At 47.0% G+C, this 14,192-nt stretch overlaps 1 protein-coding gene and 1 non-coding gene across 2 annotated transcripts in view; one reads left to right on the top strand and one right to left on the bottom strand.

Moving 5' to 3' along the window:
* Positions 1 to 14,192, bottom strand: part of SYT9 (synaptotagmin 9) — a 212,123-nt gene that overhangs the window by 27,299 nt on the left and 170,632 nt on the right. The gene's annotated exons all lie outside the window — the stretch shown is intronic.
* Positions 1,060 to 1,132, top strand: TRNAC-ACA. The gene has a single exon. It is a non-coding gene; the product is annotated as a tRNA-Cys (tRNA).

Consider the following 14,192-nt stretch of genomic DNA (forward strand, 5'->3'; position numbering starts at 1 on the left):
CCATTTCCTTCTCCAGGGGATTGTCCTGAGCCAGGGATCAAATCCCTGTCTCTTGCATGGCAGGCAGATTTGTTACCATCAAGCCACCTGGGAAGACCAAGTAAGTGTTTCAGTTCAGTTCAGTCACTCAGTCGTGTCCGACTCTTCGCGACTCCATGGACCATAGCACGCCAGGCCTCTTTGTCCATCACCAACTCCCAGAGTTTATTCAAACCCATCTCCATTGAGTCGGTGATGCCATCTAACCATCTTATCCTCTGTCATCTCCTTCTCCTCCTGCCTTCAATCTTTCCCAGTATCAGGGTCTTTCAAATGAGTCAGCTCTTCACATCAGGTGGCCAAAGTATTGGAGTTTCAGCTTCAACATTAGTCCTTCCAATGAACACTCAGGACTGATCTCCTTTAGGATGGACTGGTTGGATCTCCTTGCAGTCCAAGGGGCTCTCAAGAGTCTTCTCCAACACCACAGTTCAAAAGCATCAATTCTTCGGCACTCAGTAAGTGTTTAAAAATCAGCATATCAATAAAGCTATCAGAGCACTGAAGTCGCCTGCAGTGACATTAATGGCCAGGGGAGGGCAGCAGAGGGTAGCAGAGCTGATGGCAGAGGCCCAAGGAAAGGGCTATCTTCTCTTAGATCACTAAGATCCTATTCAGTTCAGTTCAGTTGCTCAGTTGTGTCCAACTCTTTGCGACCCCATGGTCTGCAGCACAGCAGGCTTCCCTGTCCATCACCAACTCCCGGAGTTTACTCAGACTCATGTCCATCAAGTCAGTAATGCCATCCAACCATCTCATCCTCTGTCGTCCCCTTCTCCTGCCTTCAATCTTTCCCAGCATCAGGGTCTTTTCAAATCAGGTGGCCAAAGTACTGGAGTTTCAGCTTCAGCATCAGTCCTTCCAATGAATATTCAGGACTGATTTCCTTTAGGATTGACTAGTTTGACCTACTTGTAGTCCAAGGGACTCTCAAGAGTCTTCTCCAACACCACAGTTCAAAAGATCAATTCTTCAGCGCTCAGACTTCTTTATGGTCCAACTCTCACACCCATGGGCACTTCCCTGGTGGCTCAGATGGTAAAGCGTCTGCCTACAATGCAGGAGACCCAGGTTCGATCCCTGGGTCAGGAAGATCCTCTGGAGAAGGAAATGGCAACCCACTCCAGTACTCTTGCCTGGAAAATCCCATGGACGGAGAAGCTTGGAAGGTTATAGTCCATGGGGTCGTAAAGAGTCAGACATGACTGAGCGACTTAACTTCACTCACATTCAAACATGACTACTGGAAAACCCAGAGCTTTGACTAAATGGACCTTTGTCAGCAAAATAATGTCTCTGCTTTTTAATCTGCTGTCTAGGTTTCTCATTGCTTTTCTTCCAAGGAGCAAGTGCCTTTTAATTTCATGGCTGCAGTCACCATCTGCAGTGATTTTAGAGCCCAAGAAAATAAAGTCTGTCACTGTTCACATCGTTTCCCCTATTACCCGTAAGCCCTATTACTTTATTATTACCCATCGGTTCTATTACCCACGTGAATATCAGGGGAGAGCATAACGACTGGAGAAAACTGCTCACAGAAGTCCAGTGAATCCCAGGATAGTAAAGAGGGGGCTCAGTCTGAGCCAGGGAGCTAGAGGCTGGTGGCCAGTGCTGGGGTTTGTGTGGAGTCGTGCTGAGGCCAGCAGCACGGGGGAAGTATGTGGTCTAGAGCCGCAGTGCTGGCAGCACAAGCCCTGTGCTGAGGGTCCCTGGGAGCCTCAAACCTACCCCAGTATTGACTCTCGTCCTTAAGGTGACAAATGTCCTGAAAGCTGGGTCTGATACCATCTTCTACTCTAGTTTGGGCTCAAGAACAGTGGGAAGGAGGGCTAAGACCAGACCCAGCTAGTTTTGTGAAGGATGCTCAAGGCTCCTCCCACCCGCAGGTGTGGGAACTGGCAGAGACCTGGGGCCTTAGAGTAAGAGCCCTCTCAGTGGATTTCCCCTGGAGCACAGAGTGCCAGGGCTGCAGGTCTTAGACCAGCTGGTGAGCTTTGGTCCAAACTTGATCTTCTGTCCTGCCTGTGTTGGCTTAAGCCTTCTGAAACTGGCTAGAAAATCAGGAGGGCAGATGACAGAGCCCAGATTTGCAGACATGGGGGGAATGGTGGGGGTCACAGCTAGAAGGCTAGATGGACATCACTGAGGGACGAGAGGATGGTGTTTCTGTTGGTCTGAAGACTCGATTCTGACCAGGGTGGAAAACAATGTTCTTGAAACCAGGCCAAGGTCTTTGGGACTTGGTGGATGTGACGTAGTCAGCTAACCCAGATGGTAGAGCACATGTCCCTGTGGGGTGCTTTGAGTATCAGTGGTCTTGGGAGTCCTTAGTCCAGGAGAATATGAGAAGACACATCCTGTTTGGTATTTAAACCAAAGAAATATGCTGCATGAAGCTCACAGTGTCCCAGCTATGAAAAACCTGTGGCCTTGTATCAAGTACTTGGTTCTTTGAAGATGCTCAGCTTCCCCGCAGACAGAACAGATTTCTAGGTTCAGCACTGGAGTGGGTCCCTTTAGGGAAGTGGATAAATAGGCAAACTTCATAATTCTAGATAGCAGAAGTGCCACAGAGGGGCAGAAGAGGTGCTGAGAGGGACCAGGTAGAAAGAAAAAGGCACGAGTGCATTTTCCTCCCTGTCTCTTTTCATCTTTTGTACATGTACATGTAAAGTATCAGTAATTGAGTGTTTCTGTGAGTACCTCCCTTACTGTCATTTCTGATTGCACAGTCAGAATAGCATTCTAAAGAGCTTTTCAAATATTTCAAGTCTCTCCATCTAGGCTCCCAGCAACAGAAGCCTTTATTTTTTTCTTCTGAAGTTTTGAAAATCTTTATTCTAAAGCTGATGGGAGATTCTGACCATATCCAAACACCCCTTCACTGCCTTGGTCTCATCTCTCTGATGACAGAGCAGTTCTCCTAAGGTCTCATTACTTCTGCTTTGCCAAAGAGTTCTTGTTTTTCTACATATTTTCTTTCTCCTCCTTCATATTTTAATATATACTTTTTCTTACATTTATCAGAAGATGCCTGGTGAAGTCACTGTTAATGACCCATCTAGCACCCATCCCCCCTATTTCCTTCTTCCTAAGTGAACCCTGAATTTTTCAAGGTTGCTACCTCTCCCCATGAACCAAGGCATATCATGGAAAGGGGATCCACTCCAGGGCTGGGCATGTTTTGCCCATGTACTCCCATTCCTTTCGCCAGTGACCGATTCGAAACTTGGCATACTTTTGACCATGACACATGAAGGGAAAGTCTGTTGGGGACTTGAGAAATTTATTCTTTGCTCCTTAGTTTCAGGAAGTGCATTTTCATCTGGTTGTTTTCACACCTGGACACAGTGCCTGGAAGTGCATCCACCTTTCTGCAAGCCTGAAGACAGCAGCCTGGAAAGATCCCACGTTCTTGCCTCACTCTTAGCTCCTAAATCTTCCAACCCTGATCCCTACCCTACCTCTAACTCCTTAGCCAGGTGATACATTTTCTCATGGTTTAGTCCAGTTTGTGTCAGGATTTTCTGTTTTTTTTTTTTTTTTTTAATTGAAGTATAGCTGATTTACAATATGAGTTTCAGGTATACAGCAAATGATTCAGCATTTTTACAGGTTATATTCCATTAAAGCGTATTATAAGATAATGGTTCTAATTCCCTGTGCTATATAATATATCCTTGTTGCTTATCTATTTTATACACAGCAGTTTGTATCTCTGAATCCCATATTCTTAATTTGCCCCCACTTTCCTCCGTTCATTACATCAAAGGTATTCTGATTTATCCTGTCAGAAAAGCAACTCAAGAACGTGTAAGATCTTCTGTGTTCAACCAATGAAGACTTCCAGGAAGACCTCCTCAGTGAGCTGCTCCCTCACAATGAGATTTTATCTTTGCACTCATGCTTGGATTTGTTTCAGGAGAGCATCACCTCCCTCTGTGATACTGCCATAGCGCGGCCATTTCTGCTAAGCCCCACGCACTTGCTTCTCAATGAGTCTTCAGCCTTCCATGCACAGCTTTCCAGACAGGCACAGCACATTAGTCTGCCTGTTTCTAAGCAGTCTGTTGACCTCCTCGGGTGTCTGCAGACAATGCTCTGAGTTAGTGTCTGTTTGCTGTGAGGCGTGCACTGGGATACCTAAGGCCACTTACAGCTGGGCTTCTGGCCCTCCCTCCAGGGCATTGCCTGTCCTGAAACTCCTTTTTCTACCTTCCACTTATTGTCATTTGTAGCACTCGGTCTCAAGGGTTATCTGTTTTGTTCTTTACCTTCTGGTATTCACTGTTAAATTGTCTTGATGAGAGTAACTCATCAATCACCAGTCCTCTGTCTTCATAAGATTTGCTAAGAATGATTTATTCTGGTACATTAAGCTAGGATTCTGAGCCTCAGCTAAACATCAACCTGATCTTTCTGGCAACTTCCAGAGTTCCTAAGGGCAGGGAAAGAAGTGATGAAGTGCCCGTGCTCTTAAGTCCTTCCTCTTCCACCTCCAAATCATTGTGTCTGAAGACACATCTGTGTTTGCGCCTAGTGGGTTGTCTCTAACCAAGAGAAGCAATGAATTTGCCCAGTTTCAGCTGACTCTCTGTTACACCTTAGTTGCCATCAGGAAGGCATCCTTCTCTCAGAACTCTGGGTCCCATGCACAGTGACTCTCAAGAGAGAGTCACCAACCAGGGTCTTTTTAAGCTTCTCTCTAAGCTGCCTTCTTCACACCCACGTTCTTAGGGCTTCTTCTTCATCTGTGTTTCTCTTCCAGAAATTCTGGACTCCTCTCAATGAGGTAGAACTCATTTCTATTTGTGTTGTTCTGCTCATTCTAGCTTCTTATTTTATTCAGAGACATTCTCACCATTTTAAGTTTTCATCTTAAGCACAGCTAAACTGCAGCAAACTTTGTGAAAACAAACAGAGGAGCCCAAATCCAACATCCATCAATAGTACTCCTGGGCAGTCCTCATGGGTCCTGGTCAGTCTTTGGGTTGCAAGGCAGAGACTCACTCAAGACAGCTCAGTAAAAGGTTAGCTGGGTGGTGGTGATGATTTATTGTAAAAGCACTCACGGGCAACGATAGAAATGGATTCTCACAGAGGTTCCCGAGCAGGAGCCATGGTAAGAGGGGCCCTGACGAGAACCGGGCAGGAGGTTGGTTCTGGGCCCAAGGCAACCCCTGGAACATCAGCACCAGGCTTCTGGATCTTGGCTCTGGTCCGCTATTTTAAAATTTTATATTGGAGTATAGTTGATTTACAATGTTGTCTTAGTTTCTGCTGTACAGCAAAGTGAATCAGTTATACATACACATGTATACACTCTTTTGATTCTTTTAGCACATAGGTTATTACAGAGTATTGACAAGAGTTCTGTTTTATATTGTAGGCCCTTTCTGGTCTGCAATTAATGAGACTTCTCTGTTCTCTTTTCACCATTGGCTTCTTAATCCTCTACTGAGCAAGTATTTCTACTCACTACACTTTCAGGGTACTTATAATGTGATTTTTTTCATATCCTATCAAGACCTCTAAAGCCTCCCTGTATTTCATGGTTCTGCTGATGCCTCATTTTCTTGATATCTACCAAGTTCAGAAGTAGTATTTAACTGACTCAGCCCATCTTTGGGGTCTCAGACTGTGTCACTTGTCACTGGGCATCCCATAGACTGACTTCTGGGAGCATATGCCCTTAGGGATCCCAGCACCTGGGGCCAGAGTTACCCGGTACAAACCCCATCTCTTCGACAAATTAAGGGAGTGGAGCTGCGTGTGCATGTGAGGGGGCTGAGATGGGGCAGTGCCGTGAGTGGGGGTCTAACACATCCACAGCAGCCTTGGCAGGTAGAACCCAGAACTCCCGAGGCTCCTCTTTCCACCAGCCCTCAGCTCCAACACAGACTCCCCTTCACCCCCTTTTCTCCTAGAACAGAGAAAGCTTCTCACATGGTTGAGATTCATGTTACAGGTGAAGGTCTCAAATGATCATGAAACCACAATCACAGAGTGGCTTCTTCGATACTGTGTGCATGTCTAGTTTTCCACTGGCCTGTATAACTTCTTCCATTCTCCCTCAGACCTTGGTCCTTTCTGTTAAACTGGGTTTTTCAGCAGCTTCATCCTTCTGAATGTCTTGGGGTTTGTTTGATGGAAGCCACAAGGGCATAGTGAGTGTTTGCACTCTGAGTGGTGAGGGCTGGCCTCTCGCATCAATGCTGGGCCCTTTAGGATTTTAGGATAAATGCTCAAAGACTGCCCACAGCTGGACTGGCTGGAAGTGAATGGAGGTGGGGACTGTGAATTAGAGAGGGGAGGAGAGGACTTAACAGGAAGAAGCCTTCACATCAAGGGCTGACACTGAAATCAGCAGTGAGGTAGAAGCAGAGGTGTGGCACGCCCATTCAGGTGTCAGAGCTGAGACATGGGAGGCGGGCCAGATGACAGGGAGTGGGTCTCTGATCTGAGGGGTCTGCTGGCAAACTGCAGAGCAGTGGGAGGAGGTGGGCTTGTTCCAGACAACCTGATCAAAGTTGGTAACAGAATAAGAGCAGCCTCTGCATCTTGCCAAAAGCCCCACAGGATCCGGGTGGAGAGAGAGGCCCTTTCAAGGTTGAGCTGGATTGGAAAAGTGCTGAGCTGCTTCCAGGACACCAGAGTGTGTGGTCAGTACATGGAGGAAACCTGGGGACCTGGACACGCAGGAAGAGGAGGCAAGAAGTCATCTGGGCCTCCATCTGGCGGCGGTGGGAAGGGGCACAGCATAGACGCTGGGTCCCTGCCTCCTATCCAGAGCAGCCTCAGGCTACTCCTAACCCTACCTGTGGAGTCAGTCTGCTTCCCTAGACCACAGAGGTAAGACAGAGCCACGTTGTGCCCAACACAGGGGAGAAGCAGCCTGGTGCTCAGTGAGAGGAGCTGGGCAGAGACCAGGGCCACGTGTTCCCCAGGTAAAGCCCACATGTCAGTCATGCCCTCTCTCTTGTCTCTTCCATTTTTCCTTCCCTATTGGCCTCTACCTCAGCTTATAATAATGCTCACATTTCTTGCTTCTGAGAAACAAAATCCTGCCCTCAAAATTCTTCACCCTTTTCTAGCGACTGGCCTGACTTGCGTTCCCCTTTCAGCCAAGAAGCCGGAAAGAGCTGTCCTTCATTAATCCCTCGGGCCGTGTCTGTCTTCTGCCTGGACGCCCCCAGACACCAGGGCTCTGCTGACGCTGCCCTGCTCCAGGGTGGGAGACTGCAGACACATACCCTTGGGGGAGCCTGCCCAGCCCTCCTGGGCACAGCGGACCACCGGAATGTGCTCTCTTTCTCTAGACAGTTAAGGAATCTGAAGGGGAACAGAGGAATGAGGAATGGTTTCAAAGTATCACAGAATTTAATTTGCAGTTGGTATGAACAGATTTTGTCCTGGCTGCCCCGTGAGCTGATGTGGACCCTCTTGGTGGGACCCTGTCTCCTGTGTCTCTCTTTAGTCCTCGCTCCCCCGACTCCTCATTCACAGGACATCCATCTGTCTGAGTGCCCTTCGGGACTGCTGTTCCTGAATTCAGTCCTCACTCCTGGCCTCAGCAGGGAGAGGGCTGTTAATAGGAAGTGCCTGCTTGTCAGAAGCCAGGTCCCCTCTCCTCACAGTGGGGTCACAGCAGAGTCGGAGACAAGGGCCACGTGACAAATCTGCGCCCTCCCTTAACTGAGGGAGAGCTTTGTTCTGAAAGCTCAGTGCTTTCTGACATGCTCTTCCCTGAGGGATGTGGGGCTTAAAATTCAGGCTAATTAACCTTTTGTCAGCGGATTATAGGCACTGGTGTTTTCATTTAAAGACTGGGTGAATCAATCTGCCTACTTTGTGTGGCCATGGCCCAGAACAGAATTGGACTGGCTGGCTGTCAGCTCAGAGAACGGTAGGAGGCAGGTGCGCACGGACATGTGTGAGAGGTGGGTGGTTAGAATTGCAATATATCTTTTGGAAGAACATCTTGGGAGGTAATAACTTGTCAAATTCTACTGCTCTTAACACATACTGAACCTCTTTAATCTCCCCTCTTCCCTGTCGGCTCCCGCTTCCCTGACCCTTGCCCCCAAACACTCTGTCCTTTCTCTGCCATTCTGCAGATCAGTGGACTCCAGGACCGTCCATCTGGCCAACAGAGAGCTCTTGTCATCGTCCTGGGCTCCTGCCTCTCCTGATCTCTCATAACCCTTCGCAAAGGCTTCCATTCCCACCCATCCCCTCTGCTTGTGCCCTCTGCAGGCCCGACACAACTCTTCTCGACCATTCCTGATTGTACTTTTCCAGACAGGCGGTGTGATCCTTTTAAAATACACATTTGAGCATGCTCAGCTCTTCTTAAAATCACCCCAAAGCTCCTTTACTGCCTCAGTAGAAAGTTCAAATTCCTTACCACATCCTTCCCTTTCTGGCCTCATTTCTGTTCCCTGGGTATCAGTCATCCTGAACTCCTTGGTGTCCCAGGCACCAGCCCTTTTCTTTCATATCTTCAGGCCTTTGAATGTGCCTCCTACCTTCCTCCTTGAGATTCCTTTTCTTTTCCTCTTTGCTCAACGGGAAGATTCCTACTTATCTTCTAGACCCTGCCCTAATGGGTCACCCTGGTCATGACCCTTCCCCAACAGGTGGCTGGGAGCTCTCTTATCTGTGCTCCCATAAAAATTTTGACAACACTGAGTACACAACTTGCTGTCAGACTCCATCAACTCCATGGAGGTGGGCCCTGCATTCTCAGACTTCTGACAGCACCTGGCACCCAGGAGGAGTGGGGGAGTCAACCTGGAGCCAGCTACCTCGGGCAATGTCGAGTGAGAGTCACCATTCCTTCCTTCTGTGGCTTTACCCAACCTTCTTCTTCAATCATAAACACACGGTTGGGTGTCTCTGTGCTGTTTAATCATTGTAGGGGAAGCACAGCTCCAAACCAGAAGGTTATATCTGTGATAAAAATAATCTATTTGTCCACTTATGCAACTGTGGAAACACAAACTCAGGTGTGCATGCAACCTATACAGAGAACCTCAAACCAAGGGACGGTGTTGTTTCCTGACAAAGAGATGTGATGAAAAGTCTAGAATTCCAGTTGTTTGGAGAAAATGCATTCTGGATGGCCCTAAACATGCACGCAGCTGGGGTTATGATTCCACACTTCCCTCTTAATGCTCCCGCATGCCATCAAAATTCCACTGGCCTTTCTAAAAGTATATATCCTTTATTTCAGTTTTCCAGAGTGTAGATCATGACCCATCATTGGGTTTGTGAAATCAATTGAATGGTTGTGACCAGTATTCTTTTATCTTAATGAAATAATTTTTCCCCAAATGCATCACATGCATATATACTATTTCATGAAACTTTTGTTTGTTTTAATCTGTGTGTTGTGATGCAAAATGTCCTTCTTACTGTAAATCATATCCAAAAGCACTAGGGGGCACACCGCTCTATTTCAAGGGAATCCTGAGAGTCCCTTGGATAGCAAGGAGATCAAACCAGTCAATCCTGAAGGGAAATCAAGCCTGAAAATTCAGTGGAAGGACTGATGCTGAAGCTGAAGCTCCAAAATTTTGGCTACCTGATGCAAAGAGCCAACTCACTGGAAGAGACGCTGATGCTGGGAAGGACTGAAGGCAGGAGGAGAAGGAGATGAGAGAGGATGAGATGGTTGGATGGCATCACTGACTGTATGGACATGAGTTTGAGCAAGCTCTGGGAGATGGTGAAGGACAAGGAAGTCTGGCATGCTTGCCGTTCATGGGGTCTCAGTCAGACACAACTAAGGCACTGACCAACAACAACAGCAGCAGCTCTAAGAGCCAGAGTCAGCTGTCAGTCCCCCTCCCTTCAGACACTAATGCAGCACAACTGGAGTGGTCCTCGAGGCCGTTTAACTGGGTCACACCCTCCTCTTCCTAAATGAATTTGTGCTCCTCAATTCCTGCCTGCTTTGAACATAGTAACTCTTGCATTTATTTGTTTTATATATGTTCAATTTCCAAATTAGATTTGACTTCAAGAAAGAATTCAGGGGAAAAACTGCCAAACCCCCAAAACTGCACAGCACTGTGTTGAGCAAGTAATTGAAACCTTTAGGCGTATGCTTCAATTTGCTAAGAACTACCTTAAATTTATGTATCTATAGATGCATGTGAACAGCAGATTACAAATAATCTTGAACCCTCCCATGGACCCTCCAGTCTTCAAGTCAGATTCAGCAAGTTCTCGCATTACAATCCAAATGCAAATCCGTGTCAATCCTAGTGAAGATTCCCTGGAGCTGTGAAGGTGAACTTGTTTCCTGCCAGCAAAGCAGAGTCTAAATCTTATTTAAATGTCTTCTGTTTCCCTACTGCCCTCCCTCATCTTCTCCCCCAACACCCAACTCCTTCCCCTGTGCCTGGCTGCCCTCCACTACCTCTCCTCGTCCAAACCTACTTTTCTTCAGCTTCTCCAACCACACAGAGGACCCCTTATAAAACCTCCCAACGCCACCCCACTCAGCAAGCACATCTCACTCAGCAAAACAGCCTTTCAGAAACACAGGCCACCTGATGGTCTCTGAACACGGAGGAGTGGTGATGGTGGGAGGGCCCACGCTTAAATTTAAAGATCTTCTCTGGATGTGCATGGGCGAAGCTCTGAGTCGGGTCCAGATCTGTTTTCCTTCTCCTATAGCCCTGGTTCCCCATCATTCCCTGACTCATGGAGTCCCCTTCTAGACTCAACAGCTGATCCACTAATCAAAGAGCTGCAGGAGTCTCTGTATGCAACTGCTCAAGGACCCTCCTAAAGTTCAGAGCCACCCACCTCAACGACAATGCAGAGTTCAGTGACACTGCTCTTATTAATTCTGTCCTTAGTTCCTGCTAAGGAGGAAGTCTAAACCCAGCAGAGGGGTCCTCTGGGCTCCAATGAACTCAAATACAACCTATAAAGACAGTGAAGGAAGCTACATCTGGGCTGGGGGGCTTCAGAAAATTTTTGGCTTGAAACAATAAGAGATACATCTTCTGGGCAGAGTAGTCCTTGAAGACTCCCCTGTGATTCAAAAGTCTTTTTCTTTCCTATTATTCTCTTTCTTGCTTTCAAGCATCTCCTCTGGTAGCAGCAGCAGCTGGAGCTAAGAGCTATTCCTTCTAACAAAGTGCAGATTTCTCAAGGCCTTTCTGTTATTAACTCTTTGGTGCCTGCTGATGTGCGAGAGAAGCAGGACAAGAGGTGGAGAGGATGGGTGCGTGGTATGACGACCAGACACATCAGTGTGGCTGAGGTGGTATCCCTGACTCCCCTTACTATCTCGAGAGTGTAGAGTTCCCCCTGAGTTACTAGTTCTTTCTCGGCAAGGACCCCTGCATCCTCACTTCTGATATAGGACTTAATTCTAGGTGAGCCCATGCTCACTTGGTACTCTGGTTCCAAGAGTACCATATTTGAAGAGCAATGGAAAGGTCAGATTATTTTTAAGCAGTAGGATAAAAGCCATTAGCGCTCATAGTGGGAATGCACATTTCGCATCTTTAAGGAACATACACTTTTTAATGCAAGTGAGAGATCCGGCTGTCTCACCCCAGCTACTCATCTATGAAGACAATCTTGACTTGACCCTGCAGGCTAGAGAGGCAGAACTGTGGCTGCCCTGCTGGGCTTCAGGTCCTGTGATAGCAATCTTCTCCTGGCAAGGGACCTGGGTTGTCAACTCATTCCTGGACTTTCTGTGCTGAAGTGAGTCCAACTCCCACACCCTCACTTTTATCGCTAGGCTGAACTCCTGTTTGGATCTTACCCCTGTCCTGAAAGCTTGCCAGGAAGAGCCCTGCAGTCATGCTCTATAACTCAGAAGCCCACTCCGATCCCTGCTTGGCTCTCGGTTCTTTAGTTAGAGGCTGGATCTATGGCCACAGTCATTGCCACTGGGGGGCCTCATTCACTATCCTTGGATGGAGGCGTCCAGAAATAGGATGGGAGCACCAGATGCTCAGCCTCAGTATCTTCATGATGGACTCTGTAGACCCCTCTGCAGTCGGGCCAAGCCCTCCCTGCCCATCACCTGTAGGTGCCGCCTGTTCCAGTTCAGTGCTGCTCCCCAGACGCCCGACTCAATCAGCAAGGAGGGAGATGCAGAGGAGCCCAGCAAAAACCATTCTGTTTAGATCCACACCTCCTGTCCCCTTCAGAGACTTCATTAAGCATTCTGCACAGGAAGGAAGACCTGGAATGTTTACATTGTTTAATTTTCATCAATCTTAATCCCTTCAGATGGCATTTGCTGTCTTGATTGATTTTATGACCTTTCTCTAGGAAACTTTTTCAACCTGGACACTTACTGTCAGTATGCACACTATTTAAGTAGCTCCACTCAGATCCTCAGCTACATAGGGGGGAAAAAAAAAATCACACCTTTGTTTTCCTGCTCCTCATTCGCGCCTGCTTCTCTTTTTGACAATATGAGCACAACTCATGATAGTCAGTGGATTGCTCAATGATTTGCAAAGTTCCCTTGCTTTTTAAAAGAAAATCCCCTTCCCTTATTTTTAAGCGTTTCAGTGATCAATGGCATCACATTTCATTCTGATCTTTATTTAAAATGGGGGTAGGGGGAGACATGAAGGAAATGGTAACCCACTCCAGTAATCTTGCCCGGGAAATTCCATGGACAGAGGAGCCTGGTGGGCTACAGTCAATAGGACTGCAAAGAACTGGACAGAATTCAGTGACAAAACTACCACGGATTACGAACTTTTACACTTTAACTTGTAAATAAAAATAAAATAAATAAGCATAGAATTAAAGATAATGTTAGAGCTGCTAGAATACTATCATTAAAAGACTATAGATTTTCATTTTCATTCTAAATAAATGAACTGCAGTACATGGTACGAGGCAGGAGATCTATGGGTCCCAGGCTGAGCAGCTGTAGCCCTGTATCTAGGGAGAGATACTCCAAGATGAAGAAGAGGAGGAGCTGAGCCCTGCCTAGATAAGAGATCACATATTTCTCACTCTCGAGGTCAAGGAGATCTTGCTGACTATACTTGAGCAGAGAGGCTCTTTGCAGGCCAAAAAGGGAGTGATGTCAGCCTACCCACAGGCCTCTTCACTAGAATTCACCTTGGCTAAGAAATGCACACGCACACTTGGGAGGACCCTGTGATAAACCAAACATGGACTCAGAACCAGGCAAAGCAAAATGACTGGCCAAAGGAAACCCAAAAAAAATGCCCCGTATTAGTCATCTGAGCTACCATGAGGGCACAACTCCCTCTCTGAGCCTGCCTTTATGTCTAACCATACGTACTCTTTTTCCTCCTAAGAAAGACTTAACTTGTTTCACTACTTTCAGTTTCTTTGTGGAAATTAATTTTCTGCAAAGTTGTATGGGGCAGGGCCTTGTTGCTGACCATTGGTGAAGTGGCTAGGATTAGGTACTCTCACTGACACGGCCTGACTTCAACCTCTGACCAAGGAACCAAAATCCTGCTTCAAGTCACTGTAGGCTGAGGCCACCTGAAATCAGTAGGAGACAGTCGTGTGACTGATCTTCAGTCCCGAGGAGCTGGGCCTTTTTCAACCCAAGGGAGACATCATGAGACAGAGAGCTGCCCATAGGTCCCTTAAATCCCCCCACGATTTGATTTTCCCTTTGGAAAAATAAGATTTAAGTACAACAGGAAAGCAGCTTTCCCCCTTACCTCATACAGTATTTGTGTGTCACTAAGAACAGAGAGTCTTTCTTTTGGCCACAACTGTTTCAACATACAACATCAATCAAACACTGACAATCTGTTTCATTAGGAAGACTCTGTTGAATGCATCGTCACGTGCCACTTATTCTGGTAGGCACTGGACATTTCACTGTGAGCAAGACGGATGAGCTGATACCATGACAGCTTTGGGAATAGGGGTGTTCACTTGTATCTCAGATATTTTCCATCTCAAGTAACAGAAATCCTATCTTGCAGTGCTTACAAAACAAAGGAATCTTATATGCTTATATATTCAGAAAGGCCAGAGGTTGCATCATGTTCAGGAGAAACTTGATTCAGCAACTCAACCATATGGGGGTCTGGATTTTTTTTCTCTCTCTAGTCTGTCACACATGGGTTGGCCTCTCTAACCCTGGCTCCTCTAAAGGTCCAAAAGGG

The sequence above is a fragment of the Oryx dammah genome, unplaced genomic scaffold, assembly GCF_014754425.2.
Source record: "Oryx dammah isolate SB20612 unplaced genomic scaffold, SCBI_Odam_1.1 HiC_scaffold_17, whole genome shotgun sequence".
NCBI lineage: Eukaryota > Metazoa > Chordata > Mammalia > Artiodactyla > Bovidae > Oryx > Oryx dammah.